Here is a 15,738-nt window from a genome sequence, read left to right as displayed (position 1 = left end):
CTCACACCAATAGATTCAAAAACAGCTTTTTCCCCATTGTTACCAGATTCCTGAATGACCCTCTTAGGGTGTGAACTGATTATAGATTATAGAGAAATACAGCACTGAACAGGCCCTTCGGCTCACGATGTTGTGCCGAACTTTTGTCCTAGGTTAATCATAGAATTTTGGACACTAAGGGCAATTTATCATGGCCAATCCACCCAACCTGCACATCTTTGGACTGTGGGAGGAAACCGGAGTACCCGGTGGAAACCCACGCACACACCAGGAGGATGTGCAGACTCCACACAGACAGTGACCCAAGTCGAAATCGAACTTGGGACCCTGGAGCTGTGAAGCAATTGTGCTATCCACAATACTACCGTGCTGCCATTAAGAAGAAATTAATCTACACTCCATTATTCTACGCTAATCCATGTACCTATCCAATAGCCGCTTGAAGGACCCTAACGTTTCCGACTCAACTACTTCCACAGGCAGTGCATTCCATGCCCCCACTACTCTCTGGGTAAAGAACCTACCTCTGACATCCCCCCTATATCTTCCATCATTTACCTTAAATTTATGTCCCCTTGTAATGGTTTGTTCCACCCGGGGAAAAAGTCTCTGACTGTCTACTCTATATATTCCCCTGATCACCTTAAAAACCTCTATCAAGTCACCCCTCATCCTTCTCCGTTCTAATGAGAAAAGGCCTAGAACCCTCAACCTTTCCTCGTATGACCTACTCTCCATTCCAGGCAACATCCTGGTAAATCTCCTTTGCACCTTTTCCAAAGCTTCCACATCCTTCCTAAAATGAGGAGACCAGAACTGTACACAGTACTCCAAATGTGGCCTGACCAAGGTTTTGTACAGCTGCATCATCACCTCACGGCTCTTAAATTCAATCCCTCTGCTAATGAACGCTAGCACACCATAGGCCTTCTTCACAGCTCTATCCACTTGAGTGGCAACTTTCAAAGATCTATGAACATAGACCCCAAGATCTCTCTGCTCCTCTACATTGCCAAGAACCCTACCGTTAACCCTGTATTCCGCATTCATATTTGTCCTTCCAAAATGGACAACCTCACACTTAGAACATAGAACATAGAACAGTACAGCACAGAACAGGCCCTTCGGCCCTCGATGTTGTGCCGAGCAATGATCACCCTACTCAAACCCAAGTATCCACCCTATACTCGTAACCCAACAACCCCCCCCCCCCTTAACCATACTTTTTAGGACACTACGGGCAATTTAGCATGGCCAATCCACCTAACTCGCACATCTTTGGACTGTGGGAGGAAACCGGAGCACCCGGAGGAAACCCACGCACACATGGGGAGGACGTGCAGACTCCGCACAGACAGTGTCAGGGTTAAACTCCATCTGCCACTTCTCAGCCCAGCTCTGCATGCTATCTATGTCTCTTTGAAGCCGACAACAGCCCTCCTCACTATCCACAACTCCACCAATCTTCGTATCATCTGCAAATTTACTGACCCACCCTTCAACTCCCTCATCCAAGTCGTTAATGAAAATCACAAACAGCAGAGGACCCAGAACTGATCCCTGCGGTACGCCACTGGTAACTGGGCTCCAGGCTGAATATTTGCCATCCACCACCACTCTCTGATCTTATAGACTGAACTGAACTTTCTACGCATCTTCCCTACAGTTATAGCACTATATACCGTAAACTTCACCCACTAACTATGTTTATGTATTTTCATTATGTATCCTCATGTATTTATCGAATGGTCTATGTTCACATGTATGAAGTGATCTGACTAGACTGTACGCAGGATAATACTTTTCACTGTACCTCGGTACACGTGACAATAAATGTAAAGCTAATCTAATCTAACATATCAGATGTTGATTAATTCTCAAACAGCCCCCTCCCCCCCCCCCCCCCCCCCCCCCCCCCCCGAGGGCGGCACGGTGGCACAGTGGTTAGCATTGCTGCTTATGGCGCTGAGGACCTGGATTCGAATCCTGGCCCTGGGTCACTGTCCGTGTGGAGTTTGCACATTCTCCCCATGTCTATTTGGGTTTCACCCCCACAACCCAAAGATGTGCAGGGTAGGTAGATTGGCCACGCTAAATTGCCCCTTAATTGGAAAAAATAATTGGGTATTCTAAATTTTTTTTTAAATAATTTGCGCAAAAGTATAATTTTACTCATATCACGTCTAGTCCTCTTTATCCGCAATCTAATGGCAAGGTATAAAAAGTCATTCACATCGTGAAACAACTTTTCAAGAAAGCACTTGACTGGCTCAGATATGTTCTTAGTTTTATTGAACTATGAAATGAAATGAAATGAAAATTGCTTATTGTCACGAGTAGGCTTCATTGAAGTTACTGTGAAAAGCCCCTAGTCGCCACATTCCAGCGCCTGTTCGGGGAGGCTGGTACGGGAATTGAACCGTGCTGCTGGCCTGCCTTGGTCTGCTTCAAAAGCCAGCGATTTAGCCCAGTGTGCTAAACCAGCCCCTGTTTAGAGAGGCTACTCCTCTCTCAATGGGTTTATCTCCTGCTCAGTTGTTAATGAATAGATTGTTGCATACTACTCTTCCATGTCTACGACTACCTGAACCTGATCTTCAGCAAGTTCTTAACAAAATGCAGCATCAAAAGCATATTCAGGAGAAATACTACAATGAACATGCAAAATCACTGGAACCACTTGATCCAGATGATCTAGTGAGAATTCAGATTCCCACTGAAGGATGGTCTCACTTAGCTAAGATCATACGCCAAGCAGCACCTCACTCAAATACTGTTAAAGCAACTGATGGTTCTGTTCTTAGAAGAAACCGGCATGCTCGTTTGAAAGTCAAGTCTTCTCAAACTTTATTTCCATGTATTCAGTTCGATGGTAACATATTGCATACTACTACAAGACCTGATAACAAACAAGGTGACTTCAGGAGACATTGAAAACATCTGCAACTCAGTCGACTGGATTGAGGCGATCATCAAGAATCAAAAAGAAACCTGAAAGACTTAATTTGTAAAAACCTTTAACACATTTTGACTCACTTGTTAACTTTTTGGTATACATATCAATGTATCATGTATCGTTACTTATATTATATTGTTTGTTACTATACAAACATTTTTTAAAAAGAGATGTAATGATATGTATAATGTAAGGAGTGTAAAGGGTTAACAAGATGGTGTTCATGTATCTCAACACTAGATGGCACCACAGAGTAGTCTTATAAAAGGCTGCATCTCTAGGTGTTCTGGGAGAAGGTTGTGAAGAAGGATAGTGAGTGGTTGAGACATAATGTTAGTTGTACTAGAAAGATATTATAGATTTCTGTAAAATAGATTTAATGCTGTTGTTTTATTAGCTATTACTTAGTGAGGTATGCAAACCATTAGAAGTAGTGTAAAATAAACTGGCTTTGTTTCAAATACATAGCTTGATGTTCTTTGTCAAAACTACGACTTTTAGCCATCGTGGAGAACTATACAAGGAACATCACATATATGGGTGTGCTCGGTTCTAATTAGTAAGTTCACAGATGACAGCAGGGTTGGTGGAGTGGCAGATAGTGTTAAGGATTGTCAGAGCATACAGCAGGATATAGATAGGTTGGAGACTTGGGCAGAGAAATGGCAAATGGAGTTTAATCCGGACAAATGTGAGGAAGTGCATTTTGGTAGGTCTAACTTAGAGGGGAAATATACAGTAAATGGCAAAACTCTTAGGAATATAGAAAGTCAGAGCGATCTGGGTGTACAGGTTCACAAGTGGACAAGGTAGTCAAGAAAGCACATGGAATGCTTGCCTTCATTGGACAGGGCATAGAGTATAAAAACTGGCAAGTCATGTTACAGTTGTATAGAACCTTGGTAAGATCGCACTTGGAATATTGTGCACAATTCTGATCGCCACTACCAGATGGATGTGGAGGCTTTGGAGAGGGTGCAGAGGATATTTACTAGGATGTTGTATGGTCTGGAGGGTGTTAGCTATATGGAGAGGCTGAATAGACTCGGTCTGTTTTCATTAGAAACACGGAGGTTATGGGGTGACCTGATAGAAGTCTGAAAGATTATGAGGGGCATGGATAGTGTGGATGGGCAGGCACTCTTTCCCAGGGTAGAGGGGTCAGTTACCAGGGGGCATTGGTTTAAGGTCCGTGGGGCAAGGTTTAGAGGAGATGTGCAAGGCAGGTATTTTTACACAGAGTGTGGTAAGTGCCTGGAACGCACTGCCAGGGGAGGTTGTGAAAGCAGATACATTAATGGCGTTCAAAAGGCATCTCGACAAATACATGGATAGGATGGGTATAGAGGGATGCTGCATTCGGAAGTGCTGAGGGTTTTGGCCAAGGGTGGTATCATTTTTTTAAATACAAATTTAGAGCACCCAATTCCTTTTTTCCAATTGAGGGGAAATTTAGCATGGCCAATCCACCTAGCCTGCACAACTTTGGGTTGTGGGGCCGAAACCCACGTAAATACAGGGAGAATGTCCAAACTCCACATGGACAGTGACCCAGGGCTGGGATCGAACCTGGGATCTCGGCGCTGTGAGGCAGCAGTGCTAACCACTGCACCACCGTGCTGTTCCTCCAAGGGTGGTATCATGACCGGTACAGGCTTGGAGGGCCGAAGGGTCTGTTCCTGTGCTGTATTAATCTTTGTATGACAAATTAAAGATTGAAAATTGCAATCACGAACACACAGGTCACTTAACAACTCAATAAGCCCCCCCCAACCTCTCCCTCCCCCAACCCAACCCCCCCCCCCCACCAACCTACCCCCCCCACCAACCCCCCCACCCCCACCAACCCCCCCCCCCCCCCCCCCACCAACCCCCCCAACCCCCGCTCCCCCCCCCCCCCAACAGTCTTTTGAAAATTCCGAACTGTCTGACTTGGAGGCTTTGGGATCCTGAGCGGCTTCCGGACTATGATTTTCAAATCTGGCAATCAGCGGGCCCTGACCGGCCGGCATTTGGAAATTCATAGACAATTCATAGAATTTACAGTGCAGAAGGAGGCCATTCAGCCCATCGAGTCTGCACCGGCTCTTGGAAAGAGCACCTGACCCTATCCCCATAACCCAGTAATCCCACCCAACACTAAGGGCAATTTTGGACACTAAGGGCAATTTATCATGGCCAATCCACCTAACCAGCCCTGTGTCTCTGACTGTCAGCTTTGCATCTCCTTTCCTTTCTCCTAAGATCTTGGATTAAATGTTTTCAGGCTTCTCTCCAACAGCTGAGGCAAAACAGCAATTTGCATTTATATAGCACCTTTAATGTAGTAACAAGCTTCTCGTGAGTAATTATCAAAGAAAGCACGACAGTGGGCCTTAGTAGGTCAGATGACCAAAATTTCAATTGAAGAGGTAGCTTCACAGTCTCACTCAATGAAAACATGGAGCCAAGAATCCTTTGCGGAGGTCACCATGCTCCTGGTTTTCCCTCTGCATGACTGGAGTAAGTCTTTGGCTGAAGGTGAACACACCTGCCTCTGAGTCAGAAACATTTTGTACTCATTAACAGCTCAGATGTCCTTGAAGGTTAAAATTGCTGCACATGCTACACTGCCTCACACACAGGAAGAATGATGAGTAGGTCGGACTTTGCAGGGGAGACACCTTCACTGAGAAACTGGAAGCCATCCTGGAACAGCAGCCTCAGTGAAGCAAGGAAGGGGAGAAATCTGCTTTGAAAAAGGCTTCTTTGTGAATCTCTCAAAGAAAACCAGACAGTAAACCAATCCCAGCTGTTCCACAGCATGTGACATTTACAAAAACATTGGGCACGTTTTAAATTCTACCTATGATGAAGAAAGTTTACATTCACAGATGCAGATGATAAAATAAAATGAAAAACACAGTCTGGCTCAAATTGAACAACAAGTCTGTGTTGCGCCGACTGTGTCAGCAGGGCCTCAGTGGGTAGTACACATGTCTCTGAGTCACAAGGTTCAAGTCCCACCCGAGAGATTTGAGCACATTATCTAGACTGACACTCCAGTGCAGTACGGAGGGAGTGCTGTTGGATGCGTTGTCTCTTAGTCATGACATTGAGCTGAGACCCTACCTGCCCTCTCAAGTGGATGTAAGAGATCCCAGTGCACTATTCTGAATGGGAACAGTGGACTTCTGCCCAGAATCCTGGCCGATATTGATCCCTGATTTTTAAAATGATCTGGTCCTTCATTGCTGTCTGTGGGAGCTTGCTGAGTGCAAATTGGCTGTCATGATTCCTGCATTACAAAAGTGACTACACTTCACGAAAATACTTCATTGACTCTAAAGCTCTTTGGGGTATTGTGAGGTTGTGATTGATGCTATATAAATGTAAGCTTTTAAAAAAATATCCCAGCAGGGTTACAGTTGTGGATATCTAAATTTGGCCTTAATGGCCCTAGGCTGGGGAGTGGGAAATTAGTTCAGTTCCTGAATGCCAACCTGCAGCCTTTACTGAAAAGTCTGCAGGGTCAGAGAATACTGCAGAGGTCCCCGTTGCAGGATTGCTAATGAAGGATAGACCCTTGAGAATGGGTGGCTCATGAAATTCAATCCATCATCGTTGCAATTTGTGACTTCAGGACTGAAGGAGGAAAAGAAGTGAGAAGAGAGCAGATACAAAACATACATTCCAGCTTTTGCATCTGTTTACAAATGTTCATGCAATTTCTGATCCAAGCATTGCACGGCTATTTTCTCCAGTCTTATAGAAAGAACTTGCATTGGTGTAGCGCTTTTCACAACCCTGGGATATCCCAAAGAACCTATCCAGCCAGTGAGGAACTTGCAAAATGTCATCACTGTTGTAAGGCAGGGAATGTAGCAGCCAGTTTATGCACAGAAAGATCCCACAAGCAGCAAGGTGATCATGATCACGTTATTTGTCTCAGGGTGTTGAATCAGGGGTAAGTATTGACCAGGACACTGGGGTTAACTCCTCAGCTCTTCTTCAAAGCAATGCCGCCAATCTTTCTCATCCACCTGAGGTGATTCAAACTCTATCACTTTAAAACTGCAAAGATAGAGCTCTCCTGTTCAGGGATGATGTCAGAATGTCCTCACACAAAGGGTATGAAAAGCTGGAACTCTCTGGGCGGGGAGGAGTGGAGGGACAGGAAAGTGGAGCTGTGGCCGGAATCAAATCAGCCAAAGTCTTATTGAAAGGCGGAGCAGGCGCAAAAGAGTGGAATGGTCTTCTCCTGATCCGATCCTATTCCTGAACAAAGATGGAATTAAAATATTGATCAACCATGATCTGAATGGCAAAACTTGTTTCTGAGGCTGGATGGCCTCTTCCTTGGGAAACAAAAATGACTGTGTACAGCAGTCAGACAGCATGAAGCAAACAAAAAGGATGTGGACTGGATTCTCTGGGCTGGATTTTCAGACTCAAGTAGGGTTTGCAAGACAATAAAGGTCAAAGAATCAGGTTACCAAGTAAGGGTAGTGGGCCAACTCCCAAAGCTGGAAGGTCAATCAGAGGCCTTCCAGCTTGAAACGCTGAGGCAGGATGCCACAGTAAGTGAGGGAGAGGGCACAGCAAAATGGAGGGTGCCCTCTTTACAAATGCTTAAATTTGCAATAAGAAGTGGCCTTTGCAGTTGGGCTTACTGTTAGAACAGTAAGAAGTCTTACACCAGGTTAAAGTCCAACAGGTTTGTTTCAAACACTAGCTTTCGGAGCACTACTCCTTCCTCAGGTGAAGGCTCGGAAAGCTAGTGTTTGAAACAAACCTGTTGGACTTTAACCTGGTGTTGTAAGACTTCTTACTGTGCTCACCCCAGTCCAATACCAGCATCTCCACATCATCACTGTGAGAGACACAATTCTCCAGGTGGCGGCGGCCTGCTGCCTCCCCACCCCCCTAGAAAGGGCCTCTGAATCCTTTGTTTCTCGCTCCACAGATGCTGCTCGACCTGCTGGGTGTTTCCAGGTATTTTATTGTTTTATTTCAGGTTGCTAGCATTGGAACCTGAATGGTACCTTGTCTCTGAACCAGAAGGCCCTACGCTTGAGTGTCACTTCATGGCCTTATTGGCCACAAAAGAACTCAGAGCGGTGTAGGCACACTTGCATGTATTGGAGCCAGCCTCTGGGCTGAATAAATGGGGCCTCTCATCTGGCTATGGCTGAAAAATCCAAAAAAGGATGTTTAATAAGTACACAGGGAATTCACACGAGTAAAGAACTTAGGTTTTATTTATACTACGATATGTACACTGCCCGGCAGCTCCCTATCTGGTTCCCCTCTCTCTGGTCGGTGCCTTCCTGGCCGCCCTGTTATGCAGCGGTTAATAGATCCATCGGGTCCTAGTGCGAAAGCTCGTACTCCACAAGGACCGGGGGGGGGGATTGTAATTCCCACCCGGTAGCTCGTGTGCGGGATGTCACAGGATGGCTGCCAAAAGAGCCTCGGGGTGAGCCCATGTAACCCGGGAAAAGGTGCGAGAGGAAGCAATCTGGATTCCCAGCATTTTGCTTTCTCCGGATAGGGCGGCTGGGAGGGACTGAACAGTGTCCTCTTGTCATAGTTTCTCTTTGAACCCGCAGCAGAGGAGGAGGAAAGCAGAGTGCGGTGCACGCCAGGCTGGGGAATTGTTAGCGAGGTGGTGAAAGATGAACGGCCAAAGGGGGCCTTCTGGCTTCGGCTGATCAAAAGAGAATTGTTTCTCCAGGCATTTCGATTGGCTGCAACGTATCTTCAGAGAGCCGAGTTAATCAGCAAACAACACCAGCCCCCCCACCCCCAAGCTCATTGCTTCAGACTCGTCTCCGGCTGACTTGAATTTCACTGCAGCTTGGTGGCGGCAGCATGTTGCCACAGCAACGGCAGGAGTCAAATCCCCAAAGGCAGGTCCACAGCAGTGTGGCAGGCAGGCAGGCGGGCGGGATCAGGCTGCAGGGCTGGCCATTCCATTCAGACTCGCCCTGTCTGACGGCAGTGAGCTCCAACCGTGCGGGATTGTCACTCCCCCGACAATGCAAACCTTTCCTCCGCCCCGGCTGGCCCGTTTCTCTCGCCTGGGAGCTCCGCCCGATCGGCTCACTAAACCGGGGAAGCAATTTATGGCGGGCAAGCGCCACACAAAAAGCTCTGCAGTCTTCGCTCAGCTTGCAGCCAAAAACGCCATTTTGAGAAGAAATCGATCTGATTGATAATCTGTGTGTGCGCACTGAATTTCAAAGACATGTGATCATCACTGGCTCGACCCGCATCCACATCCTGGATCACTGCAAATGGTGACTGCTCATCGCAGCGCGGATAACTGGGGACTTCCAGGATTCTAGCCCAATGAAAATGAGGGAATGGTGATTTAAAAAAAGCTCAGATCAAAGTGATGGTGGTGGATGATGTTTCCAGGAACTCACTACCCTTATCCATGTTCTGATGGGCCAAATGGCCTGTTTCTATCTTCAAATTTTTAGGGCAGCACGGTAGCATAGTGGTTAGCGCAAATGCTCCAGGGTCCCAGGTTCGAATCCCGGCTTGGGTCAGTCTGTGTGGAGTCTGCACATTCTCCCAGTGTGTGTGGGTTTCCTCTGGGTGCTCCGGTTTCCTCCCACAGTCCAAAGATGTGCAGGTTAGGTGGATTGGCCAGGCTAAAAATTGCCTTAGGGTCCAAATTGCCCTTGGTGTTAGGTGGGGTTACTGGGTTATGGGGATAGGGTGGAGGTATGGGCTTGGGTAGGGTGCTCTTTCCAAGAGTCGGTGCAGACTCGATGGGCCGAATGGCCTCCTTCTCCACTGTAAATTCTATAATTCTATGAAATCCAAGATTGATGTCAGTATATTGGGAGGCTATTTAGCACATTGCTTCCAAACTATTGCGGATGCTGTAAATCATAGAATCACTACAGCGCAAAGAAGCCATTCAGTCCATCGAGTCTGCACCGGCCTTTGCTCCAATACAGCAGACTACCTAGGCCCAATCCCCCACACCTCGCCTCGGCCAATTCACCTAACTTGCACGTAACATAAGAACTAGGAGCAGGAGTAGGCCCTCGAGCCTGCTCCGCCATTCAATGAGATCGTGGCTGATCTTTTGTGGACTCAGCTCCACTTTCCCGTCCAAACACCATAACCCTTAATCCCTTTATTCTTCAAAAAACTATCTATCTTTATCTTAAAAACATTTAATGAAGGAGCCTCTCCTGCTTCACTGGGCAAGGAATTCCATAGATTCACAACCCTTTGGGTGAAGAAGTTCCTCCTAAATTTAGTCCTAAATCTACTTCCCCTTATTTTGAGGCTATGCCCCCTAGTTCTGCTTTCACCCGCCAGTGGAAACAATCTGCCCGCATCTATCCTATCTATTCCCTTCATAATTCTATATGTTTCTAAAAGATCCCCCCTCATCCTTCTAAATTCCAACGAGTACAGTCCCAGTCTACTCAACCTCTCCTTGTAATCGAACCCCTTCAGCTCTGGGATTAACCTAGTGAATCTCCTCTGCACGCCCTCCAGTGCCAGTACGTCCTTTCTCAAGTAAGGAGACCAAAACTGAACACAATACTCCAGGTGTGGCCTCACTAACACCTTATACAATTGCAGTAGAACCTCCCTCGTCTTAAACTCCATCCCTTTGGTAATGAAGTACAAAATTCCATTTGCCTTCTTAATCACCTGTTAACCAACTTTTTGCGACTCATGCACGAGCACACCCAGGTCTCTGCACAGCAGCATGCTTTAATATTTTATCATTTAAATAATAATCCCGTTTGCTGTTATTCCTACCAAAATGGATAACCTCACATTTGTCAACATTGTATTCCATCTGCCAGACCTTAGCCCATTCACTTAACCTATCCAAATCCCTCTGCAGACTTCCAGTATCCTCTGCACTTTTCGCTTTACCACTCATCTTAGTGTCGTCTGCAAACTTGGACACATTGCCCTTGGTCCCCAACTCCAAATCATCTATGTGAATTGTGAACAATTGTGGGCCCAACACTGATCCCTGAGGGACACCACTAGCTACTGATTGCCAACCAGAGAAACGCCCATTAAACCCCACTCTTTGCTTTCTATTAATTAAGCAATCCTCTATCCATGCCACTACTTTACCCATAATGCCATGCATCTTTATCTTATGCAGCAACCTTTTATGTGGCACCCTGTCAAAGGCTTTCTGGAAATCCAGATATACCACATCCATTGGCTCCCCATTATCTACTGCACTGGTAATGTCCTCAAAAAATTCCACTAAATTAGTTAAGCACGACCTGCCCTTTATGATCCCATGCTGCATCTGCCCAATGGGACAATTTCTATCCAGATGTCTCGCTATTTCTTCCTTGATGATAGATTCCAGCATCTTCCCTGCTACCGAAGTTAAGCTCACTGGTCTATAATTACCCGCTCTCTGCCTACCTCCTTTTTTAAACAGTGGTGTCACGTTTGCTAATTTCCAATCCACCGGGACCACCCCAGAGTCTAGTGAATTTTGGTAAATTATCACTTGTGCATTTGCAATTTCCCTAGCCATCTCTTTTAGCACTCTGGGATGCATTCCATCAGGGCCAGGGGACTTGTCCACCTTTAGCCTCATTAGCTTGCCCATCACTACCTCCTTAGTACATCTTTTCATTCTCCCCGTGTTTGCGTGGGTTTCGCCCCACAACCCAAAGATGTGCAGGGTAGGTGGATTGGCCATGTTAAATTGCCCCTTAATTGGAAAAAAATGAATTGGACACTCTAAATTTATTTTTAAAAAGGAAGAAAAAAAGCCTGCAGCACGGTAGCATGGTGGTTAGCATCAATGCTTCACAGCTCCAGGGTCCCAGGTTCGATTCCCGGCTGGGTCACTGTCTGTGCGGAGTCTGCACGTCCTCCCCGTGTGTGCGTGGGTTTCCTCCGGGTGCTCTGGTTTCCTCCCACAGTCCAAAGATGTGCGGGTTAGGTGGATTGGCCATGCTAAATTGCCCGTAGTGTCCTAAAAAGTAAGGTTAGGGGGGGTGTTGTTGGGTTACGGGTATAGGGTGGATACGTGGGTTTGAGTAGGGTGATCATTGCTCAGCACAACATCGAGGGCCGAAGGGCCTGTTCTGTGCTGTACTGTTCTATGTTCTATGTTCTATCTTTGGACTGTGGGAGAAAACCCACACAGACACGGGGAGAACATGCAAACTCCACATAGACAGTCACCCGAGGCCTGAATCGAACCTAGGGCCCTGGCACTGTGATGCAGCATTGGTAACCACTGTGCCACTACGTTTTTGAAATAAAAGCAGTAAATGCTGGAAAAACTCAGCAATGTTTCAAGTCCCTATGACTTCCCTCCAGTCATAAGGACTTGAAATGCTAACACTTACCCTCTCCACAGATGCTGCCAGACGGCAGCATAGGAGCTACTCAGCTAGCCCTACACCCGTCATTCCCCAGTAGCCCTCCAACCTTTTTCCCCTTCAGTTAATTACCCAATTCCCTTTTTAAGAAGTCACAATTGAATCTGCCTTCACCACACTTCTCAGCCAGTGCATTCCAGACCCTAACCACTCACTGTAAAAAAAGATTTTTCCTCATGACATATAATCACCTCATATGTCCTTCCACCCATAGAATCGAATTGCTACAGTGCAGAGGCCCTTCAACCCATCAAGTGTGCACCGACCCTCTGAAAGGGCGCCCCGCCTAGGCTCACTTCCCCACCTTACTTCCCTGTAACCCCACCTAACCCACACATCTATGGATCCTAAGGGGAAATTTAGCATAGCCAATCCAGCTAACCTGCACATCTTTGGACTGTGGGAGGAAACCGGAGCACCCGGAGGAAGCCCACACAGACACTGGGAGAAAGTGCAAACGCCACACAATGACCCAAGGGCAGAATTGAACCCAACACTGTGAGGCAGCAGTGCTAACCTCAGTGTCGCCCTTAATGGCAATGCAAATAGTTTCTCCCTATCTGCTCGCTGCAGAACCCTCATGATTTTGATCTTATAGTTTCTATATATTATTTTTGCAGATGCTAACTGTCATTCCATCATTTTCCCAATGGATTTCAGACTTGGTCTTGAAATGCCTCCAGTGATGAACGATATCTGTCTACATATCATCAGATGCAAAAACTGAAAGCTCCATTTCAGCAATCTCATTGGCCACCATCAATCACATGCCAATGTAGATTCTCATAATCTAATAAAATTCGCATGACTTTTCCAAATATTCATTTTACTTTCGAGATATTCCATTTGTCAATAGCATCATGGAATTCTGATTTTCACAGTAGTTTCATGGCAGTGATAATTTAAGTCTACTTGTGACACTAATAAAGATTATTATTATGTGAATATCACTTTTTTGTAATCTCATCAGCCGATAGCAATGAGATGACCCTCTGAATGTCTAACTTTGGAGTGCGACTTCCTGGTTTTCTCCATGGTGACTGTAAGAAAGAAGGATTGTCATTGTTCACTGGTAACCATGTGACTGTAATGACATTACAATGGCCAATGACATCACAAAGCCACAAAGGGCTTTTGAAGTTTAGGCCACTGCGGTGATGTAAGAAATGCAGCAGCCAACTTGTGCACAGCAAGATCCCATATTGTGATTATTATTTTTTTCATGGCCAGATAATCAGCTTTGATGCTGTTGAAACCAAGGAAAGAACATTGGCCAGGGCAGTACTTCTCTAAGAATGTTGTGCTGCCTGGGTTGTGAATCCATCTGGACCATTTCTGGAACACACAAACTGATCATTCTTTTATGAATTTCAAACCTGTTGGTTCATTTTCCCAATGAAACTCCAAGTTGACTTTTAAACAGAACCCTCTTTTTTTTTCCCTTATCCCATGAAAGGTGTTCTTTACATTTTGAACATTTGACCACTCAAATTTGAAAAGGGGGTTGTCAGCCCTGTTCCCGTACTGTAACTGATGAAAACTGGAACGTCACATTGAAATTAACTGTGCTTAGGGACCTGAAAAGTACTGTTTTTCACCTGTTTAAACTTGAAAATGTTACATTTGATGACATAATCTTAAATTTGATTGAGTAATCAAATAGCCCTTTTGTTAAATGTACTCAGGGTTCCACCAAGTATCTACAACAACATTGCCTGGCAGGTGTGCGAGCATCCATGCCAGTCTCACATTGGGCACATCTGCCATGAGAGGGCCCAGAGAAGACAATTTATTCACGCCAAGGACCCAGGTTCGATCCTGGCCCCGGGTCACTGTCCGTGTGGAGTTTGCATATTCTCCCCATGTCTGCGTGGGTTTCGCCCCCACAACCCAAAGATGTGCTAGTTACGTGGATTCGCCACGCTAAATTGCCCATAATTGAAAAAAAAAATAATTGTGCACTTTAAATTTATATTTTTCAAAATAGCTTGGATATCCTCGAACAAGCCAGAGTCTACCCCACGAAGGGAGAAGACTCATGATGAAAGGAAGACGTACTTAGCGCCCAAAATGATCATGGGTCAGCCAATGAAATATTTTTCAAATGTAGTCACTGTTGTAATGTAGGAAACGCAGCAGCCAGTTTGCACACAGCAAGATCCCACAAACAGCAATGGGCAGCACGGTAGCATGGTGGTTAGCATAAATGCTTCACAGCTCCAGGGTCCCAGGTTCGATTCCCGGCTGGGTCACTGTCTGTGCGGAGTCTGCACGTCCTCCCCGTGTGTGCGTGGGTTTCCTCCGGGTGCTCCGGTTTCCTCCCACAGTCCAAAGATGTGCGGGTTAGGTGGATTGGCCATGCTAAATTGCCCGTAGTGTCCTAAAAAGTAAGGTTAGGGGGGGGTGTTGTTGGGTTACGGGTATAGGGTGGATACGTGGGTTTGAGTAGGGTGATCATTGCTCGGCACAACATCGAGGGCCGAAGGGCCTGTTCTGTGCTGTACTGTTCTATGTTCTATGTTCTAATAATGTCCAGATAATGGGGGCGATTCTCCAAGCCCCTCGCCGGAGAATTGGCGCAACCGCACCACGACGCCCCAACGCCGGCGCGCGATTCTCTGAGGTGCAGAGAATCGGCGCCATTTGCGGCAGCGCATTTGGTGTGGCGCCGGCTGCGGGAATCGGCGGGGCAAATACGACAGAGTCCCACCGGCGCCATTCACCCCTGGTTGCTGCCGGCAGGAACTCAGTGCGGTCGGGGGTGGCGTGTAGGGGAGGGGGGGCTCCAGGCCTCCGATGGGGGCCTCTGATGGGGTCTGGCCCGCGATTGGGGCCACCGATTGGTGGACCGGCCTTCCTCTCCCCCCCCCCCGGGCCTACCTTTTTGCGCGGCCAGCCCCTGAACACCGACGCCATGTTGAGTCAGGGCCGGCGCGGCCCAACTGCGCATGCGCGGGTTGGCGCGGCACCCATTTGCTGCTGGGAAGGGAGGCTGAAGCGGCGTGAACCGCTCCTGCGCAGTGCTGGCCCCCTGTGGGGACCAGAATCGAAACGTGCCTGTTTCGTGCCGTTGTGAAACATGACGGCGTTCACGACGGTGCGAACACTTGGGCTCCATTTTGGAGAATCGCCCCCAAAGTAAAAAGCAAGGGACAATACTAATTAATACAGTAACAAAAAAAAACCTAAATCCTTATGGGAGACTTAGCTAATCAAATGAAAATAATATTTCCAAGGGAGAATGACGCGCTCCAGCACCACCCCCACACACCGCACCCCAGAAGGCCTCAAGCCTACTGAAGGACAGCATGTGCTTCAGGGACACCCAGGCACATGGTGTTAACAGTATTTCCCGCATGGGTCAGCTGCGGTCAGTTTGTGGCTCTCTGGATTTGG

This window comes from Scyliorhinus canicula, chromosome 1 (assembly GCF_902713615.1).
Source record: "Scyliorhinus canicula chromosome 1, sScyCan1.1, whole genome shotgun sequence".
Taxonomy (NCBI): domain Eukaryota; kingdom Metazoa; phylum Chordata; class Chondrichthyes; order Carcharhiniformes; family Scyliorhinidae; genus Scyliorhinus; species Scyliorhinus canicula.
This window is presented reverse-complemented; position numbering follows the sequence as displayed.